We start from the raw sequence: 13,660 nt of genomic DNA, 5'->3' as shown, positions 1-13,660 counted from the left end.
TCACTAGAGCGGAGGTGCACGTCACATTCAGCGTGAGGAGCTACAGTTTGGAGGCAGGACCGAGCGCTCGCGGCCCAGGGGCAGCAGGTATGTTCTTTGTCTGATTTATGTCACCCTGTTTCACCTGTGTCTGCCCCTGAGCCCGTTTATGCCTCCAGTGCATTTCTGAGCGCCGTAAGCCTTCAACCCCCTGAGAGGTTTGATGGCTCTTCGGGCGCTTGCCAAGGGTTGTTTATGCAGGGCAGCGGTTGTAGAACTTTAAACCGTGCCCTTAACATTATGGACCCAGCGGCCCAACTCTTGGGTTTGGCGTCAGGGAGTCAACCCTTGGAGGCTTATGTGGTTGACTTTTGTGCCCTGGCTAACCAGGTGAATTTTGATGAGGTGGCTCTAAAAGACATTTTTCAATATGGACTGAATGAGCCAGCCTCATCATTCATGCCTGGTGGTCGCTGCTCTCTCAACCTGGCTCAGTTTATTGACCTCGCCCTACTGTACGGTTCCTCGTTTACTGTGGGGGAGGCAGAAACTGAACCAGCGTTCCATACCACGGCCCCCGTATTGAAGCCTTACACGGCCCTAGTCCCGAAGCCTGTCGCGGCCCTAGTCCCAAAGCCTGTCGCGGCCCTAGTCCCGAAGCCTGACACGGCCCTAGCCCCGAAGCCTTACACGGCCCTAGCCCCGAAGCCTTACACGGCACCAGTCTCGAAGCCTGGCACGGCCAGCGAGTCAACACCCATGCCTGCCACGGCCAGAGAGTCAGCGCCCATGCCCGCCACGGCCAACGAGCCAGCGCCCATGCCCGCCACGGCCAACGAGCCAGCGCCCATGCCCGCCACGGTCGGCGAGCCAGCGCCTGTAGCCTCGACCGTCCCCATGGCCACGTCCCCTGTTGGCCGAGGACGCAAGAGAAGGAAGAGGGCCCCTTCTCCCCAGTCTCGTCTTGTGCTCAAGACCGCAGAGGTTCCCTCAGAGTCTTCCACAGCTCTACCGACCTCTGCTCTGCCCCCAGAGTCTTCCACGGCTCTGCCGGGTTCTGCTCCACCCCCAGAGTCTTCCACGGCTCTGCCGGGTTCTGCTCCGCCCCCAGAGTCTTCCACGGCTCTGCCAGCCTCTGCTCAGCCCCTCAGAGCCCTCGCTGGCCTCCGCCTCTCACCGAGCCTCCCAAGGCTCCTCCTCCTAAGCCTCCCAGGGCTCTTCCTCTCAAGCCTCCCAGGGCTCTTCCTCTCGAGCCTCCTAAGGCTCCTCCTCTCGAGCCTCCCAGAGCTCTACCTCCCAAGCCCCCCAGGGTTCTGCCTTTCAAGTCTATCGAGCCTCCCAGAGCTCTACCCCTCGAGCCTCCCAGAGCTCCGCCTCTCAAGCCTCTCAGGGCTTCTCCTCCCGAGTTTTTCAAGGCTCCTCCTCCCAAGCCTCCCAGGGCTCCTCCTCTCGAGCCTCCCAGGGCTCTGCCTCACGAGCCTCCCAAGGCTCCTCCTCCCAAGCCTCTCAGGGCTGCTCCTCTCGAGCCTCTCAGGGCTTCTCCTATCGAGTCTTTCAGGGCTCCCCCTCCCAAGCCTCTCAGGGCTTCTCCTCTCAAGTCTTTCAGGGCTCCACCCCTCAAGCCTCTCACGGCTTCACCTCTCAAGTCTCTCAGGGCTCCTCCCCCCCTCAAGCCTCTCAGGGCTTCCCCTCTCGAGTCTTCCAGGGCTCCTCCTCCTCCCGAGCCTCTCGGGGCACCGTCTCTTGAGTCTTCCACGACCTTTTTCCCCGAGCCTCTCACGGCTCTACTCCCAGAGACTCCAGAGCTTCCTAGGGCTCCGCCTCCCGAGCCTCCCACGGCTCCACCTCCCGAGCCCCTCACGGCTCTGCTCCCAAAGACTCCAGAGCTTTCTATGGCTCCGCCTCTCGGGCCTCCAACGGCTCTACCCCCTGAGACTACAGAGCCTGCCAGGTCGTCGCCTCAGGGACCTCCCATGGCGCCACCTCCATTGGCTCCACCTCCTGAGCCTTCCAGGCCTTCCCCCTAAAGCCTCCGTCGGCTCCACCTCCAGAGCCTTTCAGGCCTTCGCCCCTAAAGCCTCCTTCGGCTCCACCTCCAGAGCCTTCCAGAACCCCACCTCCAGAGCCGCCTACTGTGCCGCCTCTGACGGCACCGCCTTTCACGGCTCAGCCCGGACTTCCTGACCCTCTCCCTGTCCTGTGGCCTCTTCCCTGGCCTCCGGATCCTATTCCTGTCCGGTGGTCACCTTCCAGACCCCTGGACCCAGTCCCTGTCCTCCAGTCGCCTTCCAGACCCCCTGACCCTGTCTCTGCCCTACGGCTGCCCCCTAGATCTCCCGACCACCCGCCTGTCCGCTATGTTCCCCCAGACCTTGCCTTGATACTGCCCATTGACCCCATGGACTGTCTCATTTCCCTCTGTGCCCCATGGACTGCCCTCAATTTTGTTTGTGTGTTTTGTGGGTTGTCTGTTCAGGGTTTTTTGTTTGTTGGGTTCGTCCAGCACCACTTCCTCGCAACCGAGCGCGGCCGTCAGGAGCCTTCCGTTTTAGAGGGGGGAGTACTGTCACGAACCCCCGCTCCCTCGCTTACTCACTCACATGCTCGTAGGCAATCTCCCTTCCTCGAGTTTCTCACGCGTTTCCAATCCCCCAGAACATTATGACCACCTGCACTCGCATCTGCACTCCTGCACATTAGTTTCACCTGCACTCGTCTCATCATCATGTCATGGTTTACACCTGCACTTGCCCCTATATATATCACTACCCTTTCGTCTCACGGTGGTTGGTTATTGTATTTACTTTTCCCACCTCGAGAGGTGAGAGTATTGTATTACTCTCTCCCGGATTTGCCCCCTTGTTTATATCTTGATTCCCCGGCTTTTGACCTCACGCTCCCTTTGACTACTCTTCACTGGATTTGCCCTTTTTCTGTACTTTTGCCTGCCTGCAATAAAACGCAGTTTTTGACTTCCATTGTGACTGTCTCTTCTTGTGCGGGTTACAAGAGGATAGAGGAAGACAGTGATTATAGTTTATAAAGTTATAAATATGGATATTTTTCTTATAAAAACACATCACTTCAGAAGGCCTATATTAATCCCCTGGAGCTATATGGATTACTTCTATGATGGATGGGCTTCAAAATCTAAGGTACCATTCACTCCCATTATAAAGCTTGGAAGAGCCAGGATATTTTTTAATATAACTCAGATTGTGTTTGGCTGAAAGAAGAAAGTCATATATAACTAGGATGGCTTGAGAGTAAATTATGGGATAATTATCATTTTGGTGTGAACTAACCCTTTAACTGTTATTTTTATATTAAATGTGGTGGTGGTGTAGTGGACTAAAGCACATAACTGGTAATCAGAAGGTTGCTGGTTCGATCCCCACAGCCACCACCATTGTGTCCTTGAGCAAGACACTTAATCCAGGTTGATCAGGGGGGATTGTCCCTGTAATAAATGCACCGTAAGTCGCTTTGGATAAAAGCGTCTGCCAAATGCATAAATGTAATGTAATGTAAATGTAAATGTTAATTTTACCAATGTTTAAAACACTGTTGAATCATATACTTTAAGTTACTGTATACTGATAAAACAATATTATCTAACACATAACAATTACATAACCACAGTGAATAACTGTACAAAGCGAATTAAATTGTATGCGCAGACTTTAATCTGTATTCAGAATAAAATTTTTTACATTTGCAATACATATGTTGAGATGTCCTGATATTATTTACTGTAATGAAGATGAACAGAACTCGCTCGCATTTTTAATAAGGACATTTTCCCAAGTCTAAATAAATAACTTAAAAATTAAGTCAATAGAATGTTTAGGCATAGCAATATGGTGGCGCGGTGGCTTCACTTTAATTACGTCATGAGCAATCCAGTTCTTTATTATTGATCAGTGGTCTTACCTAATCCAAGTTCCTCCACTCAAATTCTGTTAGCTGGCGAAGGAAGGATGACACTCCTGTTGATGTTGTTGATGATTGTCGTCTTCCTCTTCACCATTTCTCCTGTCTTACGACTCACTCTGGTTTTTGCGGTGCATTTTGTTCCATCCTCTGAATTTATCCTCATAGAGAATCTTTAGGCAACAGAAAATGAATGGGGGGAAAAAAAATAAAATGATGGAAAACACATTTAATACATTATCAATATTAGGATACATATATTAACTGTCAACAAATGTATTTATTGACATGTGTGAAAAATGACTCAGATGCTAAACAATCTTATTTTTTGAGTAAATATTGTTGTGAAATGACAGTAACATTAGATGCACTCTACTCTAATCACCGAACCATGGTCACATGGTCCGTCCGCATTGTGATATGACAGTGTGTGCCATGGTTTGGTGATCAGGACTGTATAGGTGCTGTATTCCACAAGATAAAAATTGATAGTTACAGTAACAAAGTAGTGAAAAAGTATATTTTTACGATTCAATTAAAATAACAACTAAACATGTGTGATAAACTTAACAGTAAAATGTAGATAAACAAAGAGAGGTACTTACCGTTGTATGAATTCCAATGTCGCAAAGGATGACCTCACTCTAAAATATGTTGAGCATCCCTCAAAAGGACAAGTTACTTTTTTGCCAATCCGTATGTGTAATCTTAAATGAATGCACAACAAGGACAAATTATCAGCCCCATAATCAGATCCTTCAACACTGCATTTGTGGTTACCACTATGCAGAAACATATCTTGTTTCTGTGACACAGCATGTGTGTGACATTTCTGTGCATATGGGACTTTAATGCAGAAAATGTCCTGAAATTGCTAGGACAGGGTTCTATGCCACATGAAAACCGGTAGTTAGCCAAGTTTCTATGGATTTTTGCATGGGCAAAAAATATTTTAAAACTGGCAGTAAGGTGGCTACAATCCTTACAGCTGTACATATTGCTAGCAGTCTCTTCACAAGAAATACTGATAAAAAAGATCATATAAATGCAATTTTGACCATAATGAATATCTATGCTGTTTCTGTTTGCTAATGGAAGACACCCTCATAACACTAGTTAAGATTTGAACACGTTCTCCACATTTCTCTGTTGCTTATACAGCTATCACTCCCTTTTCCATATATTAAATATATTACATAAAAAATATAAATTTTAATTCGGTTAAGCCTTTTGTTAAATACAACACTAGCATAGTTCAAGCCTTTTTTTTTTTTTAACCGCTAATATTTACGTGCAAATGTTATCCTAGTTTAAATTCGTGTGCACAAATCAGACAACTGTGGGAACTGTCAGTACACGCAATTTTTTTGTATTTAATATTTTACCTTGCTTGCTTGCTTGCTTATTTTCTCGGGGATAAAAATCTTAGTAGAAAGCTCTTTTATCGGTGTATCACACAGGTGTTCCCCAGAACAGTACCGCTAAACTCCCTCCCTCCTAAAACAATCAAAGTACACCTCAAATAAATTTTTCCCAAAGATGGTTTCTGTAATTTTAGGTAGTTCTTTTCACGTTGATGTCTGTTCAACTGTAAATGTTTCTGATAAGTTTGGTTTTAATTAGTTATAAAAAGGGGGTCACGATTGACAGCTGTAATTGACAGTTTCTCTGAGTGATGTTGTTGTGGAGACACATGCAGTCTTCTTTTTGGGAAAGTCGGAAGGAAACAAAGCGTTAACTTTAACTTTTAACTTTCCATAACTGTGATTGTTTCAAACCGACAACATTAGTTGTTCTGCAGTAAACTGTACTAACCGACCCAAGGGATCTGATGGATCATTGCCATTATTTTCCTGTAAGTTAAATTTGTGCTTTGTAAGCTAATCAGTAGATTAATGTCCTAGCTAGCTAAGACAACAAGCAGTCTAATGCTAGCTATGGGGAAAAAGCAGGCGATCGGTAGTTAGGAGTAACTATCCATCCATCCATCCATCGTCAACCGCTTATCCTGTGTACAGGGTCGCAGGGGGCTGGAGCCCATCCCAGCTAACATTGGGCGAAAGGCGGGGGACACCCTGGACAGGTCGCCAGTCCATCGCAGTAGGAGTAACTAATTATTTTTTATTTTAGAAAATCATATGGTAAAAATCTGAATTATACTCTGTCTAAAGATGCTGAGGCTCCACCCCCACGATCACTACTGCACAGACTCTGGCTTCAGATGACATCATCAGCTCAAGATTGCAGCTCCTGTTTATGGGATATTTTGGCTTAACTTTTGGGAGGAAGTGGAGACGCATCATCCATCTTTGTATACAGTCTTTGGTTTTAACTGTTTTTTTTTTCGTAATAACCCCTTAGACTGTATGCACATAATAATACCGCCAGTCAACTTGTCCAGCAGGTGAACTGAAATAGTTCGTGAAGTGTCTCATATGTTTTTTTTTCTCATTGAGCAAATCAACAACAAACACTTCATCACTGCTGCAGCTTGTAGAGAAATACATTTTCTTTTTTCGATCTGCTTGTAAAGTACTTCTTCTCATCTGTCATAGACGGAAGGCAGACCAGCTGAAAGGTGCTTTGCCCCACCTACTCTACCAGGGTAAAATTGCTTGTTGTTTAGCACCTCCTATAGTAAAGGCACAAATATGATAACGGTGGTCATTTGCGTCGCTTTCTATTTGCAAAGGCCATTTGTTGGCGATTCACCTCTCATAATCGCGTCTTCTTTGGTGAGAAAGGTCATTAAATAACCAAAACTTTAACATTAAGGTTAATCAATTCAATTTGACACCAAGCCTTGTTCTTCTTAGGGCTATCTATCCTAATATACAGTAGAGAATATTTTGTGTAAGCCTACTTGTTTTTAAGGCCTATTAAAAAACTATAAAAACTATAAAAATATAAAAAATATTTTTGTGTTTGTTTATTTGATTTTCATTTAACCAACCTACATTATTTTTGTCTCAAAAACTAGGCAACTATGGGATTAGCAACAGTGAAATTCAGTTAACAGAAAGCAGAAAGAATTGAGCAGAAAGCTTACATATAACCAGAAATGACTGAGCTACTGATAAAAGGATAAATGATTGGCATTCCATGAAATCGGTGCCTTTTCAACTTAAAAAATTTGGAAAATATAATTGTTTCAAACAGATTTTTTTCAATACCCATTGAATCAAGACATCTTAACATGACAAGAAATTGTGTTGGGCCATCTCAAGCTATGCAATTTATTATTTTATGACTGTTTATTTATTTCATGTTTTGATATTTTCCTCAGTCCTGTTACTGACTAAAGTGTTACTATATATAATACTTCCAATTACAAATATGCAACAGTTTGCACATATATAAGTAGTATTTTGGTCCCTCTTTTCATTCAGATTATGTCATATTTAAAACAATTCTGTTTTACATCATAATTGCCATTCAGATTACTGAAAATGTCCTATTTCAGGGACAAAATCACATTACAATTAAGAAATATGTATACTTTGACAAGATATTTATTTAAAAAAGGGTCTTGTCCAAAATGCAATATAGTGCAGGTTACTATGGTAAGATCTGTTTGACTGTCAAATGTCATTTATCTTTTAAAATATCAAATGAATGATAGTAACAGGACTGAGCTCTCAATAGCCGAGAGTGTGTTTAGTCGCCTATTGTTTGTCATTGCAGTTAATTGCATGCATTATAGACAAGAGTTATGAACTTATTTACTTGCATAAACGTACTAGTTACCTATGGAACATTAGGCCATGACAATCTGCTTCCATATGGGAGGTAATCTAGAATTATATAGAAAAATACAATCATAGAAGAAAACATCGCTTTATTAAAACAAATCATCTTTGGACATATAGAGACCATGGTTTCTGGTGTGTAAGGGGCCTTCAGTGGAAAGTTGGTGAGTTTGCATGTCTCACACTCACCATACATGCACTCGTTTCTTTGTGAGTCACACACAATTTCTTTCACTAGCTCTTCGAGGTTGCAGTGTGAGACAAGCTTGTGTTGGTGGAGCTTATTCACTATGAAGGTAAGATTCTCGTGTGTCTTACACAGACATGTCTCCCTATCTGCCAGACTTGGACTGACCACCCAAAAAGGTCGCAGGTGACAAAACAAAGAATACAAAATTATTCTCTCGGGGTATTCGGCCAAGAATTTCCTGTGAGCATTCCGCATCGTGTCAAGGAGGAATCGTTTTTGCTTTTTCAATTTACTTTTTGTTTTAGTCTGCTTTTTCCCAGTTGTCAATCGGCTCACATCATCACGTTCGAAATATTGTCTCACGCAGGTCTTAATTGTCTCTCCAATTCGTGCGTTTCCTTTGCGTTGAAATGCCAGGGGTTCTTTGGTAGACATTCTCCGCCTTTTTTTTGAGAAACCCAATGCTGCCTCTGCATACTTCCTCAGCCTGTACTTCTGGATAATTTTACCCCGGCACATATTTTCGCAATCATCTGCCTTTCCTTTTCGCCAGTGGCATTTTGGTAGCGTGCTCTGAGGTCACTGGTAAGGGACGCATGGAAAAGGAGACATTCCTTACTAGTGTAGGTGAACCTCGCAGCTCGTGGTTTATCTTTGACCTTGGGGACATTTGTCGTTTCTTCAGACGTTGGCATCTTTTCTTAAATTTCTCCTTCTGTTTGCGTTCCTTTTTCAGCTCTTTTTCCAGCCGTAACAGCAGGGAAGTTATTTTTCCTGGAGCTCCCTGGAGGTGTGGAAAGGCTGTTGACTACAACTGCAGTAGCCTTTTTTGCTGCACTGGTCTTTGCCTGGTCTGCTCTCCATCTCCTTCTCTTCAACACCTTTTCTACCTCATTGCATTCTTCTATGCTTTTTTTCTTTCCTTGTTCTCGGTCTCTCTTATATTTCTTTTTTTCCCATAGAAGATACCGTTCTCTCCTTTCTGGATCCTGGTCTCTATGAGCGCGATAGCGCCGTTGCTTCTCGGCTGCAGATATTGGCATGTTACTAACAAATGTAAAAGTGTATAGCAAATTAAAATATGTTGATGCTCATATGCTGTTGACTCAAATGTCCCTGCTTTTAGCTCAATAACACACAAAATAACCTTTATAAATGTCTATATCCCTTAGTTGTTGTCCTAATCCTTAAATTGCATTTTAATGTTTTCCCCTGCAAATAACAAATACACCATCTATGACTGAGTTATGAAGCTGGGCTAGAATCAATGCTCCCTATTGCTCTGGGATAGTAACAGGACTGATGGTAACATGACTGATGATTTGATGCTAATTTATAGCTAACAGGTCAATGTCAGAAAGGCACATGGTATGCAATCTGAAAGGTTATTACTTCTAGATATTGATAATATTAAGATTAATAAATAATTGTTTATATGTACACTTTAAAAAACGGTAACAGGACTGATGTTGTATGCCGACCCCTCTCTAACAACCCTGATAAAACATGAAAAATAGGACAATTAAGAAGAGAGAAACTTACCCTTGCTTACACTGTGGAATCCACTTAATCTAAATGATGTCACTTCCTTGAAACGATGTCACTTCTGGTTTGTACCATTATTTTATAGGGGGTTTTTGGTGATAGTAACAGGACTGATATGAAATTAGGGGACAATGATAAAATGACTTATATTTCTACGAAAATATATCTATTTATGTCAAAACCATTGCTTAACAATGAGATTACACTTAAGACAATATAAAACTGTGAAAATTTTATAATTTTACCAACATTGCACAAATTAGAAGTCCTGTTGAATAAGAACAACCATAGTGAGGGACAGGCTAAAATCCTTACCCATTGCATGTAATATGTGATTTTAATTATTTAAAATTATATTTTATTGGCTTTTACTTGGTCTTATATTTATGCATATGATCTAAAGTAACATTACGTTTTTTTAAATTACAAATTTATTTGTTGTTAAAGCAACTTTAGAACTGATAATTTGTTAGGGATGCAAAAGGCACCGATTTCACTGAATCTTAACCGAATAAAATATTGGTGATTGGTATCAACTGAAAAAGAAGTGTTCCAAAAAATCATAATGATAAATAGTGAGCTATGACCCTATCAAAAAGTGGACACAGTTGACAGGTACAATATGAATACGAAGAAGACGTTTCTTTGTGGCTGAAGTGAAGAGGACTCATTTTTTAAACTTTAAACTTGCAAAACTTTACATCAAATTTTGGTTAAAAGGAATCACTTAGTAGTGCATCATATTGCAGTTCATATAGCAGTTGCAATTTTTTCAAAGTAATCACAATATAACGTTTTGTCCAAATCGTGCAGTCCTAATATTACAAACTTTTCGAAGAAAGTAAATCATAAAAATGTGGAATGACATGAAGGTGAACAAATGATGACAGAATTTTCATTCTTGGGTGAACTATCACTTTAATTCATCCCCTTTTCAAATAGGTCTTATCAGTGTAATTTATTGCTTGCTCATTTATTGCTAGCCTTTACAGTCGCGATTATAGTATGTGATACAGGTGTAAAATGTCTTAGCAGAAGTACTAGCCAGCAGTGATCTTTTGATTGAATTACCACCAGCCATTTACTAAAGAGCCACTTCTTTATAGACTAATGTCATTATCATTTTGATGGTCACTTTGTGCTTCCTTTAGGGGGCTGGTTTGGAGATCTACCCTGGCAGTGTATGCAGTCTGGTGGGCAACAGCATCCATCACTGTATGGACGGGATCCTGATTAAGGTGAGGAAGATGGATGAGCTTCGGCTCTTCTAAACGCCCATAGATTAGCCTGCCTGGCTCCAGTACTGCAAATGGTTACCCAGGCAACAGCAAGTGTTTCACCAGACCCAACACTGCCATACTGTAGAGCTGTTAGATTATCCTATAAATGATTTGGTGGATTAATGCAGGGTTTTAGATGTCCTCCAGGGAAGTTTTACCTCTTTAGTGTGTTAGTGGAATGGGACTTCACCAGCCACCATGGGGCATCTTTGATGGTTATAACTCTAAGACGTGTCACAAGAGTTCAGTACACCACAGCTCAGAAGAAATGTTAGAAAAACCTATTAAAACTCTGCTGTTGTAGAGACACAACTTTTTGGAAGCTGTTTTAAATCTGAGGTTAAAATCTCTTTAAAAATCAGCTTCACTTGAGAAAATGTTTGATGTGCAGAAGCATTATGGCAGTGGTTCTCAGATGGTTTTGTTTTAAGACCCAATTTGCAATCAAGCAGTGAATCAATATAGTACAAACAATTGCTATTTTATAAAACTGAATTGATAGTTTCATGCTGGTTTCAACCTGTCAGGGATTTTTCAGAACACGCTGTGGTAGACACAAATCATATTTATCCTCCCTTGAGGTCAACTTGTATTGAAAGGGATAGTTCACCCAAAAATGAAATGTACTTACCCTGATAGTGTTTAAAACTTTTATGACTTTCTTTCTTCCGTGAAACACAAAATGAGATGTTAGGCAGAATGGCATCCTCAGTTATTCATTTTCATTGTAATGAAATGAGGTGAAATGAAAGTGAAAGGTGACTGAGACTTATATACTGCCAAATATCTCCTTTTGTCTTCCATGGAAGAAAAAAAGTCATACAGTTTGGAAAAACATAAGGGTGAGTAAATGATGACATACTTTTCATTTTTGTGTTAACATTGTTTATGATGTTGCCTGTGTCATATTTTCTTGAACCTTGTGTTCTTTCTGTTCATGGTATTTGAGGATGAGGGCATGAGATGCAACCTGCCCATGTTCTGCCTAAATTGGTTTGCCTCTACCAAGAATATATGGTGCGTTAGTAGCACTTATTGATTACATTTGACATTGTAATTTACCTGCTGTCTCTGACCCTTTAAGAACAAACTCGCCAGTTGAGAATCACTGTTTTATGGGATGCATCATAATGGCCTCTGGACACTGATTTGAGATCACATAATGGTCTTTTTATTCAATTGGATTATATTTGTATATTAGGTTGTTATCTCACCTCGGACTAAATTTGATTTTTCAGCACAGCAAACACACACTCAAATGTAGACACATTTAGAGGCATCCCAAAAGGATATTTTTTGAATTACCGCTTGCGGAATAATTGGATTTGATCTACCTTACTAAAGCTTTGTGTGTTTGTGTACATGGGGCTAGCCTCCCCAACCTCAGTCTTTTATTTTTCGTCATGTTGCACAGCCCAAAAAGGTAATATGAGTATGTGTGTATGTCTGTGCACATGTTCGTTTCTGTAGGATTGCTGTGTTTACCTCCTTCTGCTTCCCCTTTGGCAGGATTTTGCAGACAAGCTGGACATCATGCCAAAAAAACACTATGGTGAATATCGTGATCCACACCAATCAGGGCTACGGTGGTATCTTGGTCAAGCCAGGTGATGCCACCATGGCAGATCTGCCTGGAGAGCCCAATGCCGCAGGTGCCCTTCTGGTCTTCTGTCTGCTCATGTCACCTTAGTTCACACAGCAGCAGGGTATTTGCTAAAATTAACAACAGAAGCCAGTTCATTAAGGCCAGTTGTGAGAAAGTACTTGTCTGGGGAGGACTTGTTTTTAAAATAAGAAATAGAAATGGTAACATCTGCTCTGGTTTTTGTGCACACAAGTGGCTGTAACCAAGAAATAGTTTGCCCAACAATGAAAATGATGTCATTATTCATTCACACCCATGGCATTACAAATTTATAGTATGCTGTTTTTTCCATGTAATACTGAAGGAGAATTGTGAAAAATCTGTCAAGCTTAAAAAACACACGCATACACGTAACCACAATGATAGTAGTTAATATGACTTGTGTGCTAAATTCCAAGTCTTTAGAAACCATATGATAGTTTTGTGTGAAAAACAGTTGATCTGGTCCTTGAATCAGACTGATCTGGTTTTTGAGTTCAACTTGATGGACATTTACATTAATACATTTGTTAATGTAGAAGACACTTCTGTCCAAATCAATTTACAAATAAAGTTCTTGAGCTAATAGGTCATGAAAGGGCAAGATTATTAGTGAATGGCAACTTCAATTTCAGTCACAATAAGGTAACAGTTTACAGTTATGGAGAGAGATTAATGATGAGAATTTCTTGGTAAACCTTTCCTTGAATTTTTGTGTTTTGAAAAAGATTAAGGGCCCAATTTTAAGAGCAGTACTATTTAAAATGTGATGCACACAGTCAGTGGGTATGGTCATGAAGATTTTATATTTTGGTGCAAGCATGCGCTAAGTATAGGTGCAAATGGGTTTGTTAAATCGTGTGCTCAACATGTTAATGGGCATGGCCAAGAGCAATTTAATTCTGAGGTCTCTCTTCAGTTATTGTACCATCGGTGTCCTTTTAAATATAACATTTATTGTCAAGCAATGTCATTATAAATGAATACAGCCCCAGGTAGTGTAAGTAGGCTGTATGTAATGCATCCCCTGCTCTGTGACCATGTTGTCGACTCATACATGTGTTGTATTCTCTATCAGCCTTTCTGGGACTGTTAGCTCTTGGAATGTCCTGCTCGCCCATGTCTCACCCACTTGAAATATGCTTTACTTCTAGGGTTGAATGATTTGGACAAAATTATTGAATGGTCACAAAAATAGAGCCCTAATTATTGTAATTTCTTGGAGAATACACTGAAAGGGCCTTCAGCTTGTTAACAGTTTTGCTGCAAATAATACATTTCAAACATACTGATATTGGAATATTGGCATCAGAGTCCAGTCCGCAATGTTACATAGTTAAATATGTTTATTGTCTGCTTT

General features: G+C 41.6%; 1 pseudogene; it reads left to right on the top strand.

Moving 5' to 3' along the window:
• LOC127645428 (SHC SH2 domain-binding protein 1 homolog A-like) overlaps nt 1–12,622 on the top strand; it is a 28,104-nt pseudogene extending 15,482 nt beyond the window's left edge.
• Nucleotides 12,623–13,660: the final 1,038 nt, after the last annotated feature.

This window comes from Xyrauchen texanus, chromosome 1 (assembly GCF_025860055.1).
Source record: "Xyrauchen texanus isolate HMW12.3.18 chromosome 1, RBS_HiC_50CHRs, whole genome shotgun sequence".
Taxonomy (NCBI): Eukaryota; Metazoa; Chordata; class Actinopteri; order Cypriniformes; family Catostomidae; genus Xyrauchen; species Xyrauchen texanus.
The sequence above is the reverse complement of the archived record's forward strand: the minus strand, read 5'-3'. Positions and strand labels throughout refer to the sequence as shown.